This window comes from Gracilinanus agilis, chromosome 1, assembly GCF_016433145.1.
Source record: "Gracilinanus agilis isolate LMUSP501 chromosome 1, AgileGrace, whole genome shotgun sequence".
Taxonomy (NCBI): domain Eukaryota; kingdom Metazoa; phylum Chordata; class Mammalia; order Didelphimorphia; family Didelphidae; genus Gracilinanus; species Gracilinanus agilis.
In genome coordinates this window covers 489763145-489788861 of record NC_058130.1, presented here as the reverse complement: position 1 = coordinate 489788861, position 25717 = coordinate 489763145, and the positions used below count along the sequence as shown (strand labels likewise).

The window sequence follows — 25717 nt, the reverse complement described above, 5'->3', positions numbered from 1 at the left end:
AAGTAACTATGGAGGGAGGCAAAAACAAACACTTCATACCATCAAGAGCTATTGTGAAGACCAAGACACAAACAATGAAGAAGATAATGATTCCAAAACACTTGGAAGAAAAACCACAGAGAAAAAGAAACCTAGACTTACAAGGCCAACTGAATTTCTAGGACAAAAGGAAAGCAATGATTTACAAAAAGGTTTTAAGATACCATAAATTAAAGGGAGCCCCAAAGAAAATGATTGAGGGAAAATTAGAAAACTAAAGCTATGATGGAAAGACAGAGGGAGAGCTAATAGCTTAATACAAGAGTATGAGATACTTGTACAGGTAATAGATTACTTGAAAATTAGAATGGACCAAACACTAATTTATGATTGCATGAGACATAAAGGTATCACATATAAATACTCTGGAAAGCAAATCAAGAAGACAAAACTTAAGAATCATTGCACAACCAGAAATACAGTATAATACAAAATAGTTCCAGGACATATTTCAAGGCATAATCAATGAAGACTGTTCAATTCTATTAGAATCAGAGGGCAAAGTTAAAATGGAAAAAATTGCCAGTCATTCGGTGAATGAAATCCCAAAACAAAAGCTTCCAAGATCAGAATAGCCAAAACCAAGAGCCTTTGGGTCAAAATGCTGCAATCAGAACAAGCCAAGATTAGCAGGTACCAATGTAAAGGAAGAAAGGACTTGGAATATAATTTTGCAAAAGATATAGGCATACAACTAAAATAACTTACACAACAAAACTGAGGACATTTCACTTTACAAGTTAAAAAATGAGTCTTTCATGAAATAAAAGATTTCCAAGATTGTCTGATGAAAAGCCTAAAGTTGAAGAGAAATTGAAATATGAGAGAGAGGGAGGGAGATAAATTAAGCAGTAACTAAAAATAGCCTAGAAACCAAAAAAATCTTAAAATCCAATTAAACACTAAAAAATAGAAGACCTCAGAATCAGAGGAGAGATTAACAAAGTTGAAAGCAAAAAAAGATTGAATTAATAAAACTGGGAGTTTTTTTAAAAAACTTAAAATAAACTATCGACATTTGATTTTCAAAAAGAAATAGAAAAAACAAATTAACAATTTTAAAAATAAAAATGATAATTCTCAATAAATGAAGATGAAATGGAGGAAATTATAAGGATCTATTTCACATAATTGCATGCCAATAAAAATAAAATCAAAATTACGTGGATTGACATTTGCAAAAAATATGAAATGCCTAGATTATAATAAAAATATAGAATTTAAATAACAAAATCTCAGAAAAGAATTAATTGAATGTAAAAAATTAGCACTAAAAAGGGGGGATCGCTTGAATTTAATTCATTTATAAATGAATTTTAGCAAACATTTATAGGAGAATTAATTCTGATATATAAATAATTAAAAATAACAAATTAAGAGGTCATTCCAAATTTCTTCTATGGTGTAAATATGGTTTTGATATCTAAGAAGGGAGAATTGAAACAAAGAAAGAGAAAGCTAGACCAATGAGTATTGATGCAAAACATTTGTACCTTTGTTGTGTGTGTTTAGCAATATCTCTGGTTTGTATTTTAAAACATCCCAGATGAATCAAAAGAGACAAGTACAGGAGGGGAATAATTCTAGTAAAGTGTAATAGAGTCTGTAGATACAAATATTTTTAGTATTTATATATTGAGGAGAAGGAAAGAAATTCATTATTGAAATGCACCTCTATCTCCAATGCTTTCTGAGATACTGAGCTTAATTTGCAGGACCTAACTAAAACCATATGGCTAAGTTCAATGATTACTAAGGAGCAGATAGGTCAGAGTTTGGAAGTCATTTTGCCCTGAAATCCATAGGTCACCTGGAGACTGGCCAGCTGAGTAATTTCTGAATAATTGAAAATGCTTGATGGAACTGACCATGAATGTATCTGCTTATGCTCTGCTTCTTTCTGGAGGGGTAGGTCTTGATAATCTCCATTTCATCAACAAGATGGTTCTGGGCATTTCTTTCTGCCATTCCACTCAATTCACCAACCACATGCCCTGGAACACCTGGCCAAAAAAATAGTGTGCTTCCATCAAGCCACTGGAAGGGAGCCAAAGTCACAAAGAACTGACTGTCATTTATATCTGGCCCTGGATTGGTTCTTGCAAAATTTCCAGCTCCCTTGAATTTCTATTCTGGATGAAGTTCATCTTGAAATTACTTACCATAAGTAGATGCACAACTTCGGTCTGTTCCTGTTGCATCACCACCCCGTACCATGAAGTCTTTGATGAACCAATAAAATCTGGAGCTATTATATTAACTACATCAAGCCAATTCTTCAAAGTACTAACAGATCTTTGGGGCAAGTTTCCAATATAGCTCTAGTACAATAGTCTTGATACTATTCTCTAGGAAGAAATTGGGAAGCTGCCCAGAATCAAGGGACATTAGAGAACCCATATAGCATATAATTAGATCTCTCCTTCTGGCTAAGACTCAATAAAAAAAAAAACCCTTAAAACAAAGAATATCAGCAAAGTATCACAAATATAATATGCCCTATCAGGTTTGACTTATGCCAGAAATTCCTTGTTGGCTCAATATTGGGAAAATAATCAATATGATTTTAGAAGCATATTTTTAAAAACTCTTTATAGTACAGCTCAAAATATTAAGAAATAATATTTCTCTGGCATAAAAGTTCTCTCCGGGACCCACTGCCACTTCCATTTCAATCCCCTTAGAGAGGTGATCTAAAAACTTAAGACAAATGCCTTTCTTAAGGAAATGATTCAGAAGATGGACTGAAATTTTTAAAAGAGTATATCATTTATTTTTAAGATCCTTGCCTTCCTCATAACTTTAAGCAATTGTATTACGTCCCACCCTTTTCCATTCAAAATTAATTTTCTAAATAAGAGTACAGTTTAAGGAAGGAAGGAATAGTGACTATTGTTCTAGAACAATAACCAGAAAATCTTGACATTTTCTTTGTTCAAGATCCCTATAAAATGTCACCTGCACTTGAGGAAAAAAATGCATAAAGGCATTAGTACATTATGTTAGCTTGGATATTTCTCTTTCTATGCTAGAAGTAGTAATAATTGAATAATGTTAAATCAGATGAGATTGTTTTCTGATGTGCATGCCTACAATATTTTTGGTCTAATTTCATTTTTTTGTTGTTGTTGTTGTTGAGACAAAAGAGCTACTCAAATACCACACATCATAATTACTAGCAATGTGGCCCTGAAGTTCATTTAACCACTTTTTGGACTTACTTTTCCCATTGCCAAAATGGGGCTAACAATTCTAATAGTACTACCTCACAAAGTTTGGAAAATGAAACAAAATAACTCTTATAAGGGGATTTATAAACTTTAAGACACTAATTTTTTTTCTTCCTTTATCCTTATTTTCCTTTGTAGCCTTCATTTTTCCCTCTTGCCTCACTAGCTTCAAGATATATTTGAGGAACCCACTGAACAACTAAAGAATAATCTCAGAAGGAATATAAGACCCTTTGAGGTGGGGGCCAAGACTTCTTATATACAAATAATGTCAAAACATCTGATCAATTCACTAAAAAACAATTCAATAAGTTAGATTTTTTTTTGTATGACATTGAATGAAAAGTACCCTACAAAAGATCAACTATTTTTTTTTTACTGAGGTAATTCTTCACTGATTTTTTCAGTTGTTTTGGTTACATGTTTTGATGTCATGATGTATATCTTTATTTTCCCCTTACACCGTTATTTCTGTGTATACTTGATTGTTTAGACAATGCTTCAGGGCAGGACAGACATTAAAACTGAATTTGATCTCATAAGATCTCAGAATGAATATCATTTTTAGATTAGATAACTTCTTTATAGATCTAAAAATTATAAAGGATGTATATGTATTTGTTTGTATATCTGTGTCTTTACGTGCATTTCACATTTCTAAAATCATTTTATAAAAGGTCTAATACAAATTTATAAGACTTCTCCATTCTTCAGTTAGCCCCAACCCACATATATAACCTCATGATTCATGAAATAATTTTTTCTTTTCATTCTGAAATTAAATTCTATATTTCTGGTGAACTTGGTACTCTCACTTCCCAACCCCCATCCCATGTACACCAATAATTGTAGGATGCATTCAATGTTGTTTGTCCATTTGTCTTGTTTTAATGGACTAACATGTCTGCAGACATTTTAAAAACAGATTATTTGAATTTGTTAGTTTCTGTAGTTTTTCAAACATCAGGTCTCCAAATAGAATAATTTTGGAAGGGTTGGATCTGTTATCAGTTGAGGCCACAAGCCAAGGTCCTTGAGAAAACACTAATCAGATAGCGTCATATTAGTACTGCTCCTCTCCCCTGTTATTTTTATCTGTCTTATGCTAATGGTGAAATTGTCTGACTCTTTTGATGATAACAGACTAAGACTACTTGAGTCATTACATCTGGCAACAGCTTTTCCTCATCCTTTCTAGTTGTCAGGGCCTTTTCTGATTTGTCAAAATGGGGAGCTGATTATTATCCTTTTTTGCTTTTAGTCTTTGTCCTACTGACATCTACTCTGCCTGATTCATAGTCATAGCCAGGACCATAGATTTCATGAAATGGAGGAGAGAAGAAAGAAAGAGAGACAGAGGAAAGAAGGAAGGAAGGAAGGAAGGAAGGAAGGAAGGAAGGAAGGAAGGAAGGAAGGAAGGAAGGAAGGAAGGAAGGAAGGAAGGAAGTGAGGGAGGGAGGGAGAGAGGGAGGGAAGGAAGAAAGATCAAGAAAGAAAAATAACTCTTTCCTCTAGGCATCTGCCCTTTCCTGTTTTATTTCAGAGTTCTCCTATGTAATGTATAGACCACAGGGTCTAAGAGCACTCACTTTCAGCCTACAAATCCTCTATAGTTTTTACACTGTTCTTTCTAGAAATTACCCTGGTTCCATAAGGTTTAATTTCTCCCTTTGCCTTATGCAAAGGACTCTGGGACTTTTCTTTAAGAGAATACATCCCATCTGTTAACATAAATTCCTTCTCTATATTTCTCAAAATACAGATCCCACATTTCATTCTACATTCTACAGAATGTCATGCTATAGAAATCACCTTTGAGTATATTTTCTGTTCCACCTCTCATTGTCTTAATTTACATATTCCATAGAGGAATACTTAATTTTCCCTAATCTTAAGAAAGCATGATCTATATACAATTTAGACTAGTTCTTTTATTAAAGGTCCCATTCTTTTCCCCCCCTCCCCATTTGGTCCCACTTCTTTATGACAGAATATGTGGCTTGAAGCAGGAGCATTGGAGTTCAAATTCTGATACGAAAATAAACTCATTAGATGTATAAATTTTAAGCAAGTCATCAAACCTCTTTTGGCTTTACTTTCCTTATCTGAAAAAAAATAAGGAATTTGGATTATATGGTCTTTACTTAAAATAAAAAGACATAGTGTCCCCTACAATTTTAAATCTTATGACTTGATTCATAGATTCATAGTAGATTCATAGCTTGAACTGACCCTCTTGAATTTTCTGACCCCATGGACTGAAGTATCCATTTTTTTTGCAAAAAAGTCTTTGAATAATTAATTTGATAATTTTGTCAACATGATAGATGATAACCAATCAGTATTTGAATGGAATAAAGCAAAGTATCTTCAAATAAATCTTCAAACTATCTTTTTTTATCCTATATTTAGCCTATTCAAAAAGCTTTTGCTTTGAAAATGAGATATCAGAACTAAACTTTCACATTTTTGAAGGAAACCTTTTCAAATCCTTCTTAATTCCAATCTTTGCTCTATTGATTTTTCCTATTCATCTTGCACATAGCTTGTTTGTAGAGCTGTTTGTGTGTTGTCTCCCCATTAGATTGTGAACTCCTTGAGGACAGAGACTGTCTTTTGCCTTTCTTTGTATTGCTATTACTTAGCACAGTGCCTAGTGCATAGTAAGTGCTGAAAAAATACCGACTTACTAACTGACAAAGCAATTGCATTCATTTTCCACTGCAGTTGTTCATCTAAACAATTAGGACTGATTGACCTCAGAAATTTTTCTTTTTCCCCACTTACTACCAAAAAACATCACCAATAAATGTAATTGTCAATGCTGCCTGAACCATTCCATTTTGCTGAGCTGTCCTTTCTGGCCATTTGATTGGAGTTAACCAGTTTTTTGTTTGTTTGTTTGTTTTTTAAATTAAACCCTTACCTTCCATCTTGGAGTCAATACTGTGAATTGGTTCCATGGCAGAAGAGTGGTAAGGGTAGGTAATGGGGGTCAAGTGACTTGCCCAGGGTCACACAGCTGGGACGTGTCTGAGGCCAGATTTGCTCTAGGCCTGGCTCTCAATCCACTGAGCCACCCAGCTCCCCCAACCAGTTTCCGTTTTACATAGCAAAGAGGAAAATATGAGAGCCATCCCTTTAGGCTATTCAGAGACCAAGACATCTGATGAGGAATGGTAAGTGAAATGAAGAATAAAAGTGAATGATCTCCCATGGTAATGCTGAATAATGGAACATTACATCTGGAATAAACATGAAAGAGTATCACCAATGAAGAAACTGAGGCTAAAGGAGATTAAATGATTTGCTTAATTTTCTATAGTTAATTAGCAAACAGTTCTAAACCAGAACTTATTTCTGGCTCCCATCCTTTTTTCTCCACCCCACCCCCCACTCCACAGTAAGCACATTTTAAAAACAAAAAACCTAAACTTAGTTTTATCTAGGTAAGGGATTTCCAAACAGACATTTGTGACTTTATATTCATGTATGTATGTATGTATGTATGTATGTATGTACACAGAGAGAAAGAGAGAGATGTAAGGGGGGCTAAGGAGTATTGGAATATGTCCAGATTGTCTGATAGGGAAGCATTCCTAAGGAGGTTTACCTAGGTATACACAGATCTCCCAAAATGGAGAATCCATTCATCCTCTACCATGGGTGAATACGAGTACCCTTCTTTGGCTAACTGCATAAGAAAAAAAAAAGACTAAATCTTTACAAATGGTGATACTGAGACAGTCACTCTGTTTTTCCTGTGCTTTCTTACTATCTCCTATTCTTTTCTGATGCTTGTAGAGAGTGAATTCCAATTATTTCAGAGTGCAAGTACCACAAACTGAATTGGTAAGAGAGGAAAGACTTCCTACTCTTGTTCCCTCTATTTTATTCCAGATTTGAAAAATAGCCCTGAGGAGTGTTTCTTTATGTTCTATATTATTTGTCCTCATTGTCTAAGTAGAAGTGATAGTTCCTATTGAACCAGGGCCTGGACCCATGGCAACCTTGGAACCAGAACTCTAGGTAGGATATTGCAGACAGGCAACCTACCAAGGAAACCTTGTCTGCAGAAGCCACAGTGTCTGGGACTCAAGTCCAAAGTGGATTTTGGACTTGGAACTGGTAACAAGCTCTATAGGAATTGAACTAAGCTATGAACCTGATCCCCTCCTCTCCCCAGATACTAAGTAGTATAAGGGAGAGGAAGATTATGTCTCCCGTATATTAGAGGAGTAAGTTTGTATATTGCAATTATATATTTTTAAATTTTATTTTGTTTTTTTTACATGTTGATACCATTTTAAAAGTCATTTTCTTACTTTTGCAGTCCATGTTCTCTCTCACTCTCCTACCCCTCCCTATTCCCCAAGAAGGAAGATAATATGATATAGCTTGTACATGTGTTATCATACCATACATATTTCCATGTTTATCATGTTGTGAAAGAAGTTATTGCTTGCACTAGAGAAAAATTCATGGAGGAAATGAAGTGAAGAATGGCATGCTTCAATCTGCATTCAGACTTCATCAGCTACTTTTATGACAGTAGATAGCATTTTTCATCATGACCCCCTTGGAGTTGCCCTGGATCCTTGCATTGCTGATATAAATAATTTATTCCCAGTCGATCATCATATATTATTGCTGTTACTGTGTACAATTTCTCCTGGTTGTGCTCACTTCACTTTGCATCATTTCATATGTCTTTCCGGGCTTTTTTGTGATCATCTTATTTGTCATTTCTTATGGCCCGATAGTATTCATTACAATCATATAACTTGTTCAGCCATTCTCTAATTGATAGACAACTCTTCAGTTTACATTTCTTTGCCACCACAAAAATAACTGCTATAAATATTTTTGTTCTAGTAGGTCCTTTTCCCCTATCTTTTATCTCTTGTGATTATACTTTTGAGTAAATATTTATATATAAAAGCTAGGAACCAGAGTGCAGAGGATCCTCCTATATATGGGGGAACATTATTATTGGGTGCTGGAGCCATTTGAAGAGAGCCTAGATACCTGAAACACTGTAAATATACTAAAGAACCATGGGGCGGGGATGAAATATCATCTCTCTAACTTAGACAGTGAAGGCCAGAGTAAAGGAGAGAGAGAGAGAGAGAGAAAGAGAGAGAGAGAGAGAGAGAGAGAGAGAGAGAGAGAGAGAGAGAGAGAGAGAGAGAGAGAGAGAGAGATGATAGAGGAATGGATGAAAACATGGATAGATAGACAAATAGACAGACAGATAGATAGATAGATAGATAGATAGATAGATAGATAGATAGATAGATAGACAGACAGACAGATAGACAGACAGAGAGATAGATAGATTTCATTATAATTGGTTTCTTTTGTAATACCACATTTCATTTTTATGCATTTAAAAACTTCATTCTATGATTAATAGACTTCAGCAGACTATCAAAGGGGCCCATGACACAGAAAGGGTTAAGAATCTGTGATCTAGATAAACTCCCAAATTGGATATGCTTCCTGGTCTTGGTAGCAAACACAAAGAAAATCACTTTAGAACTGAATTAGTTGTTAGAAAAAAAAAAAAAACCTTTAATGTTTGTCTACAATGTCACTCGAATATGTTTTAATAGGGAATATCCTAGGCAGAGGGTTAAATTGTTAATTTTAGAGGTGATGTCTGGGGACAAGGAACCAAGGAGTCACATTTCTGAGTCTGTAGAATCCATTTAGGAAGCAAATATAAGACTGTCCTTAAAAGCCACTGTTTGTAATGATGATAGGCTAATTATATATGTATTGTCATTATCTGTTCTTTTAATTGGGAAATGACATACTCATTGATATACTCCTGCATTTTATAGAGTTCTACTGCACAGCCCCTAAGTCTTCCTTGTTTTTCTTTGAATGGCCTAAAGATGCCATCTTTTCATTTTACAATCTTATCTTTTCAGAGAGAAAATGAAAGGAAAACTCTGACTCCCGTTTTTCTGGAACTTTGAAATTGCACTCCATGTGCTTAAGAGTGCTGAAATATTGGATTACCTATAATGATTTCAGAGATAAAAATTATGAGAGGAAATTAATTATTTAAGACAGTCTAAAGAGATACAATTGAATAAAGGAGAATTTAAGTCAAACATCAGGTTTAATTTTCTGAGCAAGTATAATTCCGATCAGGAATATTCTTACATGAGGTTATAGAAGCTCCTTCAGATGAGACGTTAAAAATGACACAGATTCAGATTAATTTTAAATGGGGGTAAATGATATTATAAGGACAAAGAGTAAACGGTCTACTAGTATTTTTAAAGTGTTAATATTTATAAAACCATAATCAGAAAGTTTAAAAGATTCTACACACACACACTTTTCCCCCTTTAATCAAAGTTCTAATTTTACACAGAATGATATTTGAGGTTTTTTGAGATTCAAGGAAGGGTTAGTTATACCACTTGGAGTAAGATGATATAAAATGAGCATAAACTGAAATAAAAAAGGTAGGTTTCCAAACAGAGTTGACTAAAAGGGCTGAAACAGTTGGGAAGACCTTGGTTCATATTCTTAATCTGACCCTTTCTATGTGATTGTAAGTCATTATCCTTTCTGAGCCTTGATTTCCTCATCTGGAAAATGGGAATAGTATTGGTAGTACTTAAACCACAGAATTGTTTTGAGACTCAAATGAGAAAATATGAATACAATGCCATATAAATATCCATTTTTCATTAAGTTTTATGCCAATTTTTGTAGGCAAGTTGATACTTTTCTGCAAATTATTAGATTCTTCTTTTTAAAATGTGATACTAGGTTATTATCATGACATTCTCAGTGTGTAAAACAAAGAACTAAGATCCCATCAACTGCACATAAACTGGTCATTATTCATGGAGTCTGTTTATTTGGTAACTATAATGGATCTTCCTCACCTACAATCCTATTTATTATCTTGTTGTTGTTATTGTTATTCAGTCATTTTCAGTTGTGTCTGACTGCTTATCTACTTGGGGGTTTTCTTGGCAAAGATACTGGAATGGTTTGACCTTTTCTTCTACAGCTCATTCTTCAGATAAGAAACTGAGACAAATAGGGTTAAGTGACTTACCTAGGGTAACACAGCTAGTAAGTGCCTGAGGTCAGATTTGAACTTCTGAAAATGGGTCTTTCTGATTTCAAGTCCAATGTTTTATCCACTATGCCACCCAGCTATCCATGATCCTACTTAGGTTATTTTAACAAAAACAATAATAACAAAAAGACATGAATCAAAATAAATAAACAAAACAAGACTCAATCCTTCGCTCTATCAACAAGCTTTTATTAAGCTCCTATGCCATACCCTGAAATATAAAGACAGAATCAGAAAAATAGATATTTAAGTATCTATTGAAATCCATAAATTTATCAAAACATGAAGATGGTATTATTCCTTAAAGGAGCAGGCTTTGTGCTTTGTTTTGTCTTAAAGTGTTCGACTTTGCCACAGACTTTTTAAAGTGTGATCTTTGATTATTTTTTATTTTTTGAAAGGAATTCAAAGTGTAAGCAGTTAAAGAAAAGAGCACTTTAGCTTGCGTGATTTGTCAGGACTTTTCATTTCTATCTTTCAATATTTGGTTATTTACAAAAGAGTGAAAATGAGCTTCATATACCATTGAAATAGTCATGTTTAGTTTGCAGTAAATCGCATAGACAGATTGATTATTTGCATCATTTACAAATTACTTTACACATTGTCAAATTATCTTGTTAAAATAAACAGAATCTGGTCAAACTAAGGGAGAAAGCCTTTTAGACTAAAAGACTTAAGGTGAGAACCAGAAATCTAGATGAGAGAGACAAGCTTTGCTCTATCCTGATATTATGCCTCAGGGTGGGAGATGACACTCCCCATTCCTACCTTCTAATAGGGAGATGGAAGAATAGCTGAAAACAGATGGAGGATTGGGAGAGTGAAAAAGTAGCTTTCTAATTTAAGTCCAAACTTCACTGTCCAGGTTTAATTCCTAGTTTAATGTATAACAGCATCTGGAGTATGTGCAGCGTGCCTCTGATGATGTCTGCATATACACAGACCCAATTACAAAGATATTTCAGATTCCAGAGATCAAATAACATTTACAAGAAGAATAGAAGATGGAATAAAAATTGATGAGTCTAGAAATAAGAAATAAGTTAGCACTATGGAAAAAACACTGGGTTAGGAGCCTCAAACCTAGATTATAATCCTACTTGTGCTATGTAGTACTTAAATGAACTTTGGCAAATCCTTTATGGGCCTCAGTTTCCTCATCTGTAAGATGCCTAAAGGCCTTTCTAATTCTAAATCTGTGAGCTTACTTCTGTTGTTGTTTAATCACTTCTGCCTCTTTATGACCCCTTTTTGGGGTTTTCTTAGCAAAGATACTTCAGTGGTTTGCCATTTCCCTCTTCAGTTCATTTTACAGATGAAGAACCCAGGCAAAAAGGATTAAGCAATAATAAGCATCTGAGGTCAGATTTGAACCTGGCACTCTCTCCACTGTGCCACCTAGCTGCACACAACACAAATGTATAAAAATATTGGTACATGAGCATTTCTGCACATACACACACATGAACACAGACTCGAACTTCACCCAAAATTTCAGGGACATGATCTCCCTGTCACCATTTTTGGTGCAGAGGGTGGGGTAGAGATGGGAGAAAAATAGACTCAACTTACCTCAATATACCTGTACACACTCACAGACTTATGTGTGTGTGTGTGTGTGTGTATGTATGTGTATGTATATAAATATATATATGTTATATATAATATATATATAATATTATAAATAGTCCCATCAAGTTCATGTCCAGATGTGGCACAACTGCCAGATGAATCCTTGTCTCACATTCTCACATTCCAGTGTCCAGAAGGTAACTTCAAACACGATTCCTTATTCCTGGGGGTATCAATAGTTTAGTAACTCTGGAACCCAGATTCTGAAACACCAAAATGCCCTCAATCTCCCAAAGTTGGAAGTTCTACTCTCTTCATCCAAAATGGAAAAGAACAAATCCAGAGGAAAAGGACCAAGATCCACCTGGCCAGAGATGAGAGAAGACCCCAACACCTTTCTTTTTATAGCATTATCCTTCATACAATACTGGCATTGGGGGAGGGCTTAAATCACCAAAAGCAGCTACATAGGGAATGCCCAGAAGGTAGTACAAAGTTGATTCAACCTTTTTGAAGCACCCCCACCCTTATTCTTACAATTTAGTCTGTTAAAAAGACTCCTCCTGCCCCCATGGTTAGGGAACCAGAATTAGTTACAGAATATCTTGCTGAGAAGTCTGACTTGCCTTACACATCATCATGGTTCCCTCAAAAGCAAGCTTCCAAGATTCTCTGTGTGAGGAAGTTTCATCAGCTGATTAAGTTTATAGGGTCTGTGCAGACGCCAGACCCACGTCAAACAGAAGTTCAAGTTTTTGTAACATCTATTCATCATTGGATTATGCGTGTATCTGCTTATCTCTTCACAGAACACTACACAGATCATTAAAGTGAGAGTCAGGAACGTCTCCAATCACAGCCATGAATTTGTTTGTGATCTTAGAAAATCGGAACTTCTCTGAACCTATTTCCACATCCCTAAAATAAACAGATTGGCTTAAATGATCTCAACATCTCCATTTACCTGTCTGGTTGTTTCACAGTGAAGTGTTTCCCTTGGCTTTTAAAGTTTTGTAACTCAATGACTCTCTGTTATCCTCATACTTATAAGATGGTTAGAAACCCTTAGCTATGTAGTCTGTTGTTATGAATAAGAACGAAGTCGATATAACCAATTGAATTCAACATTTATTGAGCATATCCTATAGGAATCGACAACAGTAACAAGCTTAGTTTTGGTAATATCACATTCTAAGGAACTGAGCCCACTTATCCTATTTAAGAAGCGTCTTACATAAGAAATCCAAAACAAAGCTAGCTAGTTCTAATTTCGCTGGAGGATTTCTCATCCAACAGAAATGTAACCTAATTTTAGTAGATTCCATGCATAGTTTTGTTATCTATTTCAAAGCCTACTTTAGAAGCAATCCAATAACAAAATATGTCAAAGTCACATTTGTAAGTTTTGGTAGTTGTGACTGTATTGGGTATAATCTCAGTTGTAAGTTATTCTATTCCAGAACAACTTCATCTTTCAGCCTTTGTTCATATAGCACCCACTGGAATCCCAGGTGCATGTGGATTCCCCACAAATAAAATTCTGGTAATAAATGTGAGAATGGAGGCAAGGGATGGAATTCTTGGAGGAGGGCATGGAATCTTAGAAGAGGAGGAGACCAAATGGCAGTCGGAAGAATGGGGACTTCAGGGTAAGATTTGTCAGAGAAGGGGTCTTTTGGGGTTAAGAGCTCTTGGAGGGAGGGAGGGGGTAGCTGCATAGCTCAGTTGATTGAGAGCCAGGCCTAGAGACAGGAGGTCCTAGGTTCAAATCTGACCTCAGACACTTCCCAGCTGTGTGACCCTGGGCAAGTCACTTGACCTCCATTGCCTAGCCCTTACCATTCTTCTGCCTTGGAGCCAATATACAGTATAGACTCCAAGATGGAAGGTAAGGGTTTATTAAAAAAAAAAAAAAAAAAAAAAAAAACACCTTTTTTTTTTTTTTTTTTTTTTTTTTTTAAGAGCTTGTGGAGGGGAGACGTAGGGACCAAGCTTGGTGCAAACCAAAGACATCCATGAGCTTCCTGACCTATAGAGAAGACCTGCTACCATAGATTCAATAACATCTTGCTATGTCCTGTGTACAAGAAGTGCATTCAGAGTTTAGGGATTCTGGACTCCTTGGGGACCAGTTCCCTGAACCCCTCATTCCTTGAACCTTGCCACATAGTGTCCCTCATCTAACGTAACAAACTGAATAGATATATAGGCAATAGGATTAGCGGGGAAGGGCAGGTGAAGCTCTGGGTTGAGAAAGACTTGGTCTCTCCAGGGTGAAGGACCTGGAAAGGGGATCAATCCTAGGGTTACTTGTACCCACTATCCTCCACCATTATCCTGCACCCATTCCCTTAACCATGTTATCTATACTAAATACCAGAAAAGATCAGATCGCCTTCAGATTCATTTGGGAGACAGAGGAGGGAGTGCTGCAGCACAAGGCAGGCTGTGTTCCATCTTTAAGCCTGACCACCTGTGGTAAAGAGGGGGAGGCTTCTGTGAACCCTGCCTAATAACAGCATTTATCCAGGCCATCACATACCCCACCTTGTGGAGTAACCTTTCCTTCAGCTGCCCAGGGGTGGCACGCCCTCATAGGGTCCCCCAGTTTTCAAGGGGATCCCCACAAAGTCTTAAAGTGTTAGGGGTTAACAGTGAGTGAGGAGGGGATTGCCACACAGACTCCACCTTGTTTCCTAGCTACATCCCCCTCCTCTTTAGCACCCCCTAATACAATAAAGAATTGTAGGTTTTATACTAGAAGGAAACTTTGAGGCCACTCAGTCTAATATTTTCATTTTATGAATGAAGAAACTAAGGTTTAAGTCACTTACCAAGGTCATGAGCTTTAAGCCTCAGTGCCAGGTCCTGAGCTTGGTCATTTGACCTCATCCAGCACTCTGTCTTTTATACTATGCTGCCTCTGGGGGTGTTTTCTTTGCTCTCTAGCATCTCCCCTGCCACCCTCTTCCAGGATCTTATCTTGAAACATATTGATATGTAACATTCCCCTGGAAAATGCAGAGTTTACATGGAACACATTATAACTTAAGCATCTTCTAAGACATTTGGTATCATTTTACTTCCCACAGGTGATTTTTGATATTTCACTGAAAGGCATTTTAAACAGATATGTAAAATGGCAGTCTAAAAATGGGAACCCATGCATGCATACATTAAAAGATATCAATGGGATCAGATGGAGATCTAAATCAGAATGACTGATTGGTTGTTACTGATATTCACAAGTTAAAGAACATTTTATTTTAAGTTCCATAAATAACGCTTACATTTGTAAAGGATTTTAAGGTTTGCCAAAGGTTTCTCATATAGGTTGTCCCAAAGGTTTTAGTGCAATTTTAAGCTTTACTAGTTGAAGTTAAACATTTTTATTTTATTTGTTTAATTAACCTTTATTGCCTTAAAACTGCACTAAGACTTTGGGGCACCTTGTGTATTATTATCTTCTCGAATCTTCACAGCAACTGTGGGAAATAAATGACTGTTGTAATTCCCCTTTTATAGAGGCAAAAAATTGAGGTTCATTTCTTGCCCACAGTTCCAAATCCAGTATTGGGAATCTGAGGGAGGATTTAAATCCTGGTCTTTCTGATTTTGACTGCAGTACACTAGTCACTACACTATTTGGTTTCACTGAATAATATATTCCACTGTTTGGGGTTTTTTTGGGTTTGGGGGGGAAAGTAGAATTTCTAATGCAAATTATTTTTTAATCTTTCCAAGGATTTCAAGTAAAAAGGATTCATGGCATTATGAATTGGGATGTCTCTGGGATCATATAGAATTACACATCAGTAAAAGAAAAGATGTGAAAACTGTCTAAATCCCATGGAGAAAAGCATGAAAAAATCAATGTTGAAATGGATAATTGAATGATGCCAGCAGGGCTGAGTAGGTCATCATTACGTATGACATGATTGTAACAAAATGCCTAGGGTCATTCAACCTGATGAACGGGATATCAAGTAAGATTGAAAATTACATTTTTCTACCTACATTTACATAGTGCTTTAGAGAATCAGAATGTAGTCATCATGGTGATATGAAGTGAAAGGAAGGTATAATCAAAAATTAAGTTGTATCAGTGATATATTGGTGGGAGGTTGACAGCTTTCGATAGTAAGGAATCGTTCTCTTTGTGGACACTGGAAGGATTTCTTATATGATGACATCATAGGGAACGAATCAGAAAATGGACCCTGATTTTGTCATATAGAGATACTTGAGCAACAGCTTCTACAGTATACTTAAAATAGAATTTACAGCCCCCTAAATGAGCACTACTGTCATATTTTGTAGATGTTAGTTGGTATGGTCTCCCAGATGAATATCTTTTGAATGTCTTTTTTGGCATAAGATCTTACATTTACTAAATAGCGACCTTCACTATCATGGCAACTAATGATAGACTGTTGCATTATTCCCCCTTTCCTGGATAATATTACTACATACCGTTAATATACAAATCAGAAAAGTTTATTTAGAAGAATTCCAAAACTTATTGGTACATTAGTCATATGTGAGGGCAGCTAGATGGCTCAGTAGATGGAGTGACAGGCATGGAGGTAGGAAGACTCATCTTCCTGACTTTGAATCTAGCCTCAGACACTTACTAGATGTGTCACCCTGGGCAAGTCATTTAACTCTGTTTGCCTCAGTTTTCTGATCTATAAATAAATTGGAGAAATAAATAGCAAGCCACTCCAGTATCTCTGTCAAGAAAATTCTAAACGGGGTCATGAAGTCACAAATGAAATGAATGAAAGCCATATTACATGTCTTTTTATTTTGGCACCACAGCATATTGAAATAACAAATGAATTGCTTCCATGGAACTACAACTACATCTCTATTCTTCTTTTCGAGGAATTGAGGGATTTCACAGAATTTTTCATTATCTAATGTTGCAACAAAGCCTGGCATGAAAATGTAGCACTACCAGGATTTCCTTTTCCCATTGTATGGAATTCACTTAGTCTATGACCCGTTGGCAAAAATTCAATATCTTTTTCTAAGCCAAAACATAAAGTGAGGCCCATTTGGAAATTGGCACACAGAATTTCAGTTTGGCCACAGTGTGAGTCCCATGGAGCTGATTTGTTTCAAGTACATAATGAGTCATGAAAACTAGCACCAGCCCCTGAGGCATGGACCTGAAGTAGGATAGACCTCAGATAAATTATTCTAGAAAAGAGAAGAATTTTAATAAAAATTGAAACTGTGACCCTAAGTATTAGTCTGGTATGTTTTTAATGTTCTGTTTTCAGGTGAATATGCAAGAGGATATTAAAAATTTTGCCATCTGGTAAAAAAATGCATATTTTGTAGGCAGAATTGATTATTAAATCAATTTGCACATTTTGTGTGAAAGAACTGAACTTAGGATAACATCAGCATCCATTTTGCCATAAAGGTTACTTATGAATATTGATTCTTGCAAGTAATTATAGAAATTACACCCCCATCTGTACAAAGCCCTGATCCAGAAACCTGAAAATCTAGATACTGTTCTTGTCACAAATTTTGCTTTGCCTTGTGTCTTCAGCAAATTATCACTTTAAAGCTCAGTTACCTATTTCTGGAATGATTATATTTAATCCAATTTATTGGACAAGGATTTGATAATTTATGCATTGGGTGAGGGGAAAAAGAAACATGATAAAGAAACAAAGTATTAGAAAATTTAATATCATTTATTTTGATGGTCTCATTTATCATTTTATCCATTTCTATTGTATCCAGGCTTAAAAGAAACTTAAAATCCTGGGTTTTCAAACTTTCTAAACTATAACTCATGCTAAAAATAATGAATAAATTCAACTTTAAGACAATATGAAAAATGAAGCTTAGACATTAAGATGTATACATGCATAAATATATACACATGCATATGTGTGTGTTTAGCTGCTCCAGTAAAATAGCCACTAAGAAATCTAGCTATGTGGACCCAATTTTTTCAAAGTGCTTAAGCAACCACGAAATGAATTTCATATCAAGATCATAATGGGTAAAAGATTTGAATATAATGTTCTTGCCTCTCCAATTGGATGTGAAGGAACAGAGAAGGCAAAGCATCTCCCCTCCATTTTTTTTCAACAAATAGACAAAATCCTCATGATCTTTCTGTTAGGAAGAAATTAAACAATGTGTTACATAGTCATTTTTGATGTGCTTAGACAATGCTTTCTTTGTCCAAAGACTATTTTTTTCTATTTACAAAAGAAAGACAAGGACATGGACTTTGCTTGGTTGGGCAATAAAAAATATTCTTCACCAATGTAACCCTTCCAAGAAAGAAATATGGGCTTGCAAACGTCCCTGGGTATTTCTATTAGGGATGAGAAGAATTAACCATCATTGTGATCCTTCTAGCTAGTCCTTCACCAAACAAAGTTTCCCCTGCCCCATAAATATTTCTCCATTCCATGTCTTCTTACTTCCAATAAATCTGAAAAACCTCAGGGCTGGCAGTAAGATAGAACAATGTAAAAAATATTGGATCCAAAGTCAAAGGACTTGGATTCAAATCTTGCTTTTGATAATATTTGTGTGACTTTGAGCAAATGGCAGCAGTTCTTTATTTCTAGAATGAAAAGATTAGTTCAGATGATAGCTAAGGTCCTTCCAGATCTAAATCTATGGCCTTCTTATTTCCTTTATTTTATAGATAAGAAAACTCAAATCTCAAAAAAGTGATGTGATTTTTTTCAAGGGCATGTGATTAGCATAGACAAGACCTTCTCTTTCACTTTCTAGTACAACCTTATTTCTACCTTGCCTCTGGGCATGACATAATTCTTACTCCATGACACCACAACTTACATCCTTTCTTCCATGACTCACCTTATTCCAATATTCTCCCTTGCATACTTTGTATTTTTCTGGTATTTATATAAATATGCAGAAAGGATAGAAGACCCATCTATGACTTAGATAAATCCTAGGGAGTTACCTGAGGCATATACAGGGTTTCCCAAAAAGTTCTACTACAGCTTCAAGCTATTAAGTGATTTTCTGAAGGTCATGAAGGTAATCATTCTTTGAGTCCAAGTCTTTCAATTTCAAGTCCAGCATTCTATCTACTTTGCCATGATATCGCTTTTATGTTAATACTAACGATACTACTAGTAATAATAGCTAGCATTTATATATGTGCCAGGTATTATACTAAGCATTTTACAAATATTATCTTATTTTGATCTCACATATGCTCTGGGAGGGAGGTGCTATTATGACCCATGTTTTATTGATAGGGAAACTGAGACAAACAGAACCTAAGTGACTTGCCCAAGATCACACAATTAGTGTGCATGCCTGAGTCAGGATTTGAACTCAGGTCTTTCTGATTCCTGACCCAATCCTCCACCCACTGTGCCATCTAGCTGCCTTATACTGCCTTATAATTATTTGAAAAGAAAGTTGCTTTCCTTTATAATTGCATAGGTCTTAGTCATCATAAAGTATAATCATCCATTTTGCAGTTGAAGAAACTGAGGCTCGAGGAAATAGAATGACTTGCCCAAGAAGATACAATCAAGATTCCATCCCAAACCCTCTTACTCCAGGACATTTTCCATCATACTATAATGTCACTAGCTTAATTATAAGACTCTGAAGGAGAGGGACTTTTTTTTTTATTTCATAGCATGAAATAGCATTAGGATAAGTCCCAACCAAATGGAACTTCAGGGACCCAGGAAAATCATACTCTGAAGACTTACCGCCACCACCTCAAACATGTGAAATTAGGTTAAAATGAAAACAGGAAAATAGTAAAGGGGAAAAAAAGATCACAAAATGCAAAGTGAGATTTATGCTTATGTAGCAACTTTATTGGAGCCCAGAGCAACAGCACCAAAATCATATATATATATATATACATATATATATATATATAGAGAGAGAGAGAGAGAGAGAGAGCATATATGCATATGTATATATACAGACCTACATATATATGGGCAAAGAGACTCAATAAGTCTGTTTGTATCAAAGTATAAAAAGTGTGAAACAGTATCTATACTTACCAAAGATTCATGGCCCTAAGCTCATCCTAGTGAAGAGAAATCATTGGCAAAAGTATCCCTTTTTCCAAGATAGCTTTCTTGCTATCTGTCATAACCCATTCCTTTCTCCAGTTGGAGCGTTCATCCCTGTAAAAGGCCTTCCCAATAAAAGACCAGTTTTCCACTAAGTAAAACTGGACAGCAAATCTCCAGAGATTTCTCCCAGAAATCCCTGGGCACAGGATCATTGATAGGAGGGTAAAGATTTTCCACCTTAGTAAGGTCATTGCTTGAACCCACTGGGGACTTAAGTGGCAAGAAAACCAAACCACCCTGAGGGGAATTACAAGCTTCACATTCCAGAGAAAGCTGGGTGAAATCCCTTGGTGGACACATTTTCTCTGAGCTAGATGGGAAAAAAAAAATTGCGAAGTGAAAGTCTAGCAAAAAGGAATAATCTTCAATCTAAGGACTGGAGAGGGATATGCATAATTAGGAGAGTAGAGCAGAGAAAATTGAAATTCCCTATAATTACCATTATATCTCTTGATATGTCCAAAAAGTATCTTAAAAACATTAATTTTGGTTACAAAATGTAGTTAATTCCCTGTCACATGTCATCTCTATGCCTGATTTTCAAGCCTATGTGTTTATAGAGAACCTACAGAGAAAGAATCCTCATTGTATCATAGAACTCTTCATTAAAATTTTTCATTAAACCTAGTTGGTACAAGGAAGGCATGTTAGTGCAAGTAAAATGAGAACAAAGCACTTGCCGCTTTTTTTTTTCAGGGCCCAATAGGGGAGAAAATAAGAAACCCAGTTGCAACAGCAGATCTCTATTTTATTTGAAATTTTAAAAAATAGAATCACAAATAAATTAGGCCCATGTTCAAACTGAATAGTCAGCTTGGTATCCAGATTTATAGATATGGGTTCTTATATAGTTTCCCGTAGACTTTATTGCCAATTAGCTTTATGCCAATTCTTCCATCTTTCACTCCCATTGACTTCAATGGCTATTTTATGCCTTGATGGGCTGGGCCCTAATCAGGAGAGATCCCTCTGAAGAGAAGATAACAGTCCTTTATTTTGCACTAACCACATTGTAATTGAAGATGAGGTGCTGAAGGGAGAGAGTGAGCTTTCTAAAGGTGTTTTTGCCCTAAGAGCTGTTATTAGACACAATGCCACGCTAGAATGAAGATTTCAGAGTGAATGCCTCATGCTAACACTGCTTTTGACCATTTCATTAATTTCCCATAAGAGAGACACACTGACCCTTAAACACTGTATCTTGCAGGCTCTTTCAAACTAATACATTTAAGGGTTTCATCTTTTCTTTTTCCTTTTTTTTTTTTTTTAAGTAAGGGAGCTGACTAGCTGACTAATAAGTGTAGCTCTCACAGAGTACTAGAGCACAGATCTCACATCTAGCAAAATAAAAATGTTGTTGTTCTGCCTGTATGCCTCATTATGCCTACTTTTTTTTAAGAGATCATCTTTCATCCGGAATTTGCCTTTTCAAAGCAGATGGCATAAGCCAAAGGTAGTGATGCCGCCAGTATGAACCACCACACAGAGAGCACATCTGACTGATTCAGGTTTCACCTCAGTTAAATGACCCTGTGTTTGCTTGGCCAAGGAGAGAACATGGTCTCCCATAAGCCCAAGAAGACAAATTTCCAGTTGTGCTGTATTTATTTGATGATTCGTTTTTTAAGAAAGAAAATTGACAGGCAAATGATTTTACTATTTCTGTAATAGCACTTCTCTGGTATATATTAGAGTTTCTAAATTGGTGGAATTAACAGGTTTGTTGTCCACAAACTAAGATCATTTCTCTCTGAGCTTCTGATTGTTTAAAAGAAGAATTGTGGGTGCGGATTAATACCCAGTACCAAAAAAGGGAAAAAATAATAATATTAACATGCATTGCTGAGGCTGCTCTAAGAACTCAATTTCGATTTCATGAAGGAGTAAATAGTCATATAAAGGTTTCATTAGTGGCTAAGGCACAAATTAGACCTTCCCCTGAGCAACACTAACTAATGCACTGATATTTGTTACTGGGATTTTTGAGTGATTTTCATTTATTTTTTAACAGAATAAGTCATTTTACTGATGGTTTCTCTCTTTCTACTTAATCCTAATGTGTTGCACAAAACCATTGTTAGTGGATGTTAAGGGGCCAATACATCAGCGCATAAACCTGAAACTAATGCTACTTACCGGGAAAACTTCTCATTTTTATGTGCTTTCCTTGTATCCCTTCTTCTGAAGTCCTACTATGATGTCTCAGGATAGTGTGAAAATCATCTTAACTTCTTAATGCCTATGCCAACCCAACCCAAAGCTTTCACAGGTCCTACTGAGTTAGAAGGATTTTCAAGTTTGGGCCCCTGTGACAGATTGTTTGGCATTGAAGACCAGCTTAGTTAAATTCATCACCAGAAGGCTGGCTACCAGGCAAAGATTTTCTTCTGGCTCTAGAAGTTCCTGAAAATCTCTTCTCCTTAAGGTGCTGATGGCAAACCTATGACACATGTGTCAGCACTGATACACGTAGCCATTTTCTATGACACACAGCCTCATGTTGCTACATATGGAGAAGTATATTATTTAAACTATAAATATCATGAAATTATGGTGTTTCTTTTCTCAAAGTGACACACCACCTGAGTTATGCTCAGTTTTTTGGCAAATTTTGACACACCGAGCTCAAAAGGTTGCCCATCATTCTCCTAAGGCCTAGAAATTTGTAATCTATATAACTGTGGAAACAATACCACTTAGGAAATCAAGGATTTTTTTAAGCATTGAAGATGTTGTTAGTTTTTACATTTCTCTCGAAAGGACTCAAAATTTATTTTCTTCTTTAGTGTTGGGTTGCAAAAAAAGAATGGAAGAAGGAAAATTGGGAGAAAAAAAAGAAAAAATGTATTCTACATGTATAAATTGCAAGTAAACATTTCAATTTTCATTCAACAAACATTCAATAAGAGCTTTTCATGAACCGAGAAATCAGCTGGGTTCTAAAGATGGTTTAAAAGTCAAAAGCAAGATAGGAGCTTGTGTTTTGCTAGAAGGAAATAGCATGCATACAGAGAAGCAAATTCAAAACATATACAAAATAAATACAAAGAGTTTTTTTTTCCCATTTCATAGTTTTCAAACCAAATAGTTGATTGATCGATTGGTTGAATTCTTCACTTTCCAGCCAGTTATTTTGGTATTACATATACAAAGTCACAGATCACTGACCACATCCAAGAGAGAGACTGAGTAACCTGAGGATATGAAGATTTGAAGCTGGAGTCATGAAAGCAGAAAAGGGAAGCAAGACACTAAACAAGCATTGATTAAGCTCCTACTATTTGCCACGCACTATGCAAAGCACTTTTTACAGATATTATCTCATTTGATATTCACAGCAACCTTAAGAGATAAGTGCTATTACCCTCATTATACAGTCGAGGAAATAGAGGCAGACAAGAGTTAAACAATTTGCCCAAAAACATGCAGTTAGCAAATCTCTGAGGCAATATTTGAAGTCAGGTCTCCCTGACTCCAGGTCTATATAACTTAGCCATTGCATCATCTAACTGCACCAAAAGTAGAGAGAGACTTCTCCTTAAATAGATAAAATGGGATTTTTACTAGATATTGCATATTGTACCTGCCAGGGGGGAAAATGTATATAATTCTGAAAGACATTTAGATAGTATTCTATGGAATCGTTTTCTTTTTTTTTCCCCTCTCATTTTAAAAAGCAATACTAAGTATAGGTTCTAAAGCAGAAAGGCAGTAAGAACTAGGCAGTGAAGGTCAAGTGATTTGTACAGGATCTGAGGCCAGATTTGAACCCAGATCCTACTGCCTGCAGGCCTGGCTCTCTATCCCCTGAGTCACCTGGTTGCCCTTCTAGCATCATTTTCTCTAGTATATAATTGTCTACTCCATTAGAACACAGCATCCTTGAAATTAGGAATTGTCTCATTCATTCTACTTACATCCCAAAGTGCCGAGCCCAGGATCTGGCTATAACAGGGGCTTCATAAATGTTTGTTGATGGATTGATTAATCCCAAGTTAAATAAAGACCAAACACTTTTATGTGAAGTTATTGGTTATATACGATTTTGGCTTTGCAATATCCTGGGGAATTTCTAGTTGTCTTGAAAAGGTTTCCTGCGTCATTTGATATCATTTCTCTCTCTTTTTTTTTTATGTGTTGCCAATGCCAAAGAATTCATCATCTTGTGGCCAAACTAAGTACTGGGAGTTTATTCCTGAGAATAGGTTTTCTCTCTGTCCCCAGGTTCATAATAAAAATATTTCTAGCTTGGTAGGAAAAGCCAGAGATGATGTCCTGCTGTCATAGCCTTCCAAAACACATGGTCATCCTCATTCTTGAGACAGGACTTCTGCACAAAGGAATTGTAGATAATTAAAAAGTAGGAATTCTTAGCAAGGACATTATTTATAAATCTTTGAAACAAAATTTCAAGTCATTTAATTTTTTTTAAAATTGCCTAACTTGATGTTCACGGGGAAACGGCTATTTAACTGTTCAAAATATATCGTGTTCCAGTTAGGTTTAAAATTGTTCAAAAGAAAATGAAAAGGTTCTGGCTTTTACAAAGCAACCCCAGACAGCAAGAAAACTCAGGCTGGGATCATGCAGAAGCTGCAGGAGCAAGGTGCCTATTGTATTCTAAGTCTAATAACCCTAACTGCATCCAAGGTGCCCAGGGAAGAAGGGGGAGCTCACACTCCAGGCAGGCAATAGGGCACAATAGCTGAAAGGGAAAATAATAAAAGAAAAATGTACTAGAAGCATGATCAGTCATCCTTGATTAGGAGACAGTCTCAGGAAGCACTGACTCAAAAAGTGGTATCTTCTTTTCTGTTAAGAGTTCACACCTTAGTTGTAGAAGAACACAGAGGGAACAGAGATCTCCAGAGGCCTCTGCTCCTCCTGCTGAAGAGTCAATAGCCACACACAGGGACAGAAGGTCCAGGCACAACAATTTAGAGTGAGGAAAGACCACTCCTATATGCTCCTACTAACATCTAGTTCAGATACATGCAGTGTTCAATGGTGACCTAACAGAACAGGCAACACATTGCAAAATCCTGTACCACTGAGTTGAGGAGATTGATGTAAAGTGGTTACAAGCACCACAGTGAGTCATGAAGGATTGGAACCTTAAGTTGGAAGTACAGTAGATAACTGATTAAGTTAAATACACTATTTAATGTGTGATCTTAAGTTAAACAGACTAAAAAAAGAGAGAAGCTAAAGCTCTAAAAAGAAATGGAATTTCCAAAAGCTAGAAAATTTCAGTCCTTTAAGACTCTTTCTGAAGCCAATTATTTTTCAGATAATGATTTTCCATCATAATTTTTTCAAAAGAATTAAAATAAGGAAGAGACATGACATGAGAACAAAATAATTCCAATATGATTTATTTAAACAAGTTATTGATGTGGAGAGATGGCTTATGTTTATAAGAAAGGACATTGACAACAGTTATAATAATTTCCTGCAGAAATTTAACTGGTATCATTCTGTTGCCCTAATAAGAAGAATAAAACAACCTGAAAACATCCTAGTCTGCAATCATTTGAATTCCTGGCCAAGTGAGGAGACATGGCAATCAAGGAAATACAGGTTTGGAATATTAGCTTGTTACAGAAAATGATAATGGAAGGTCACCATCAGTCTTGCTT

At 35.8% G+C, this 25717-nt stretch overlaps 1 pseudogene; it reads right to left on the bottom strand.

Moving 5' to 3' along the window:
• Window positions 1-1845: 1845 nt before the first annotated feature.
• On the bottom strand, window positions 1846-2439 carry LOC123253272 (annotated as a pseudogene).
• Between the last annotated feature and the right edge of the window lie 23278 nt (window positions 2440-25717).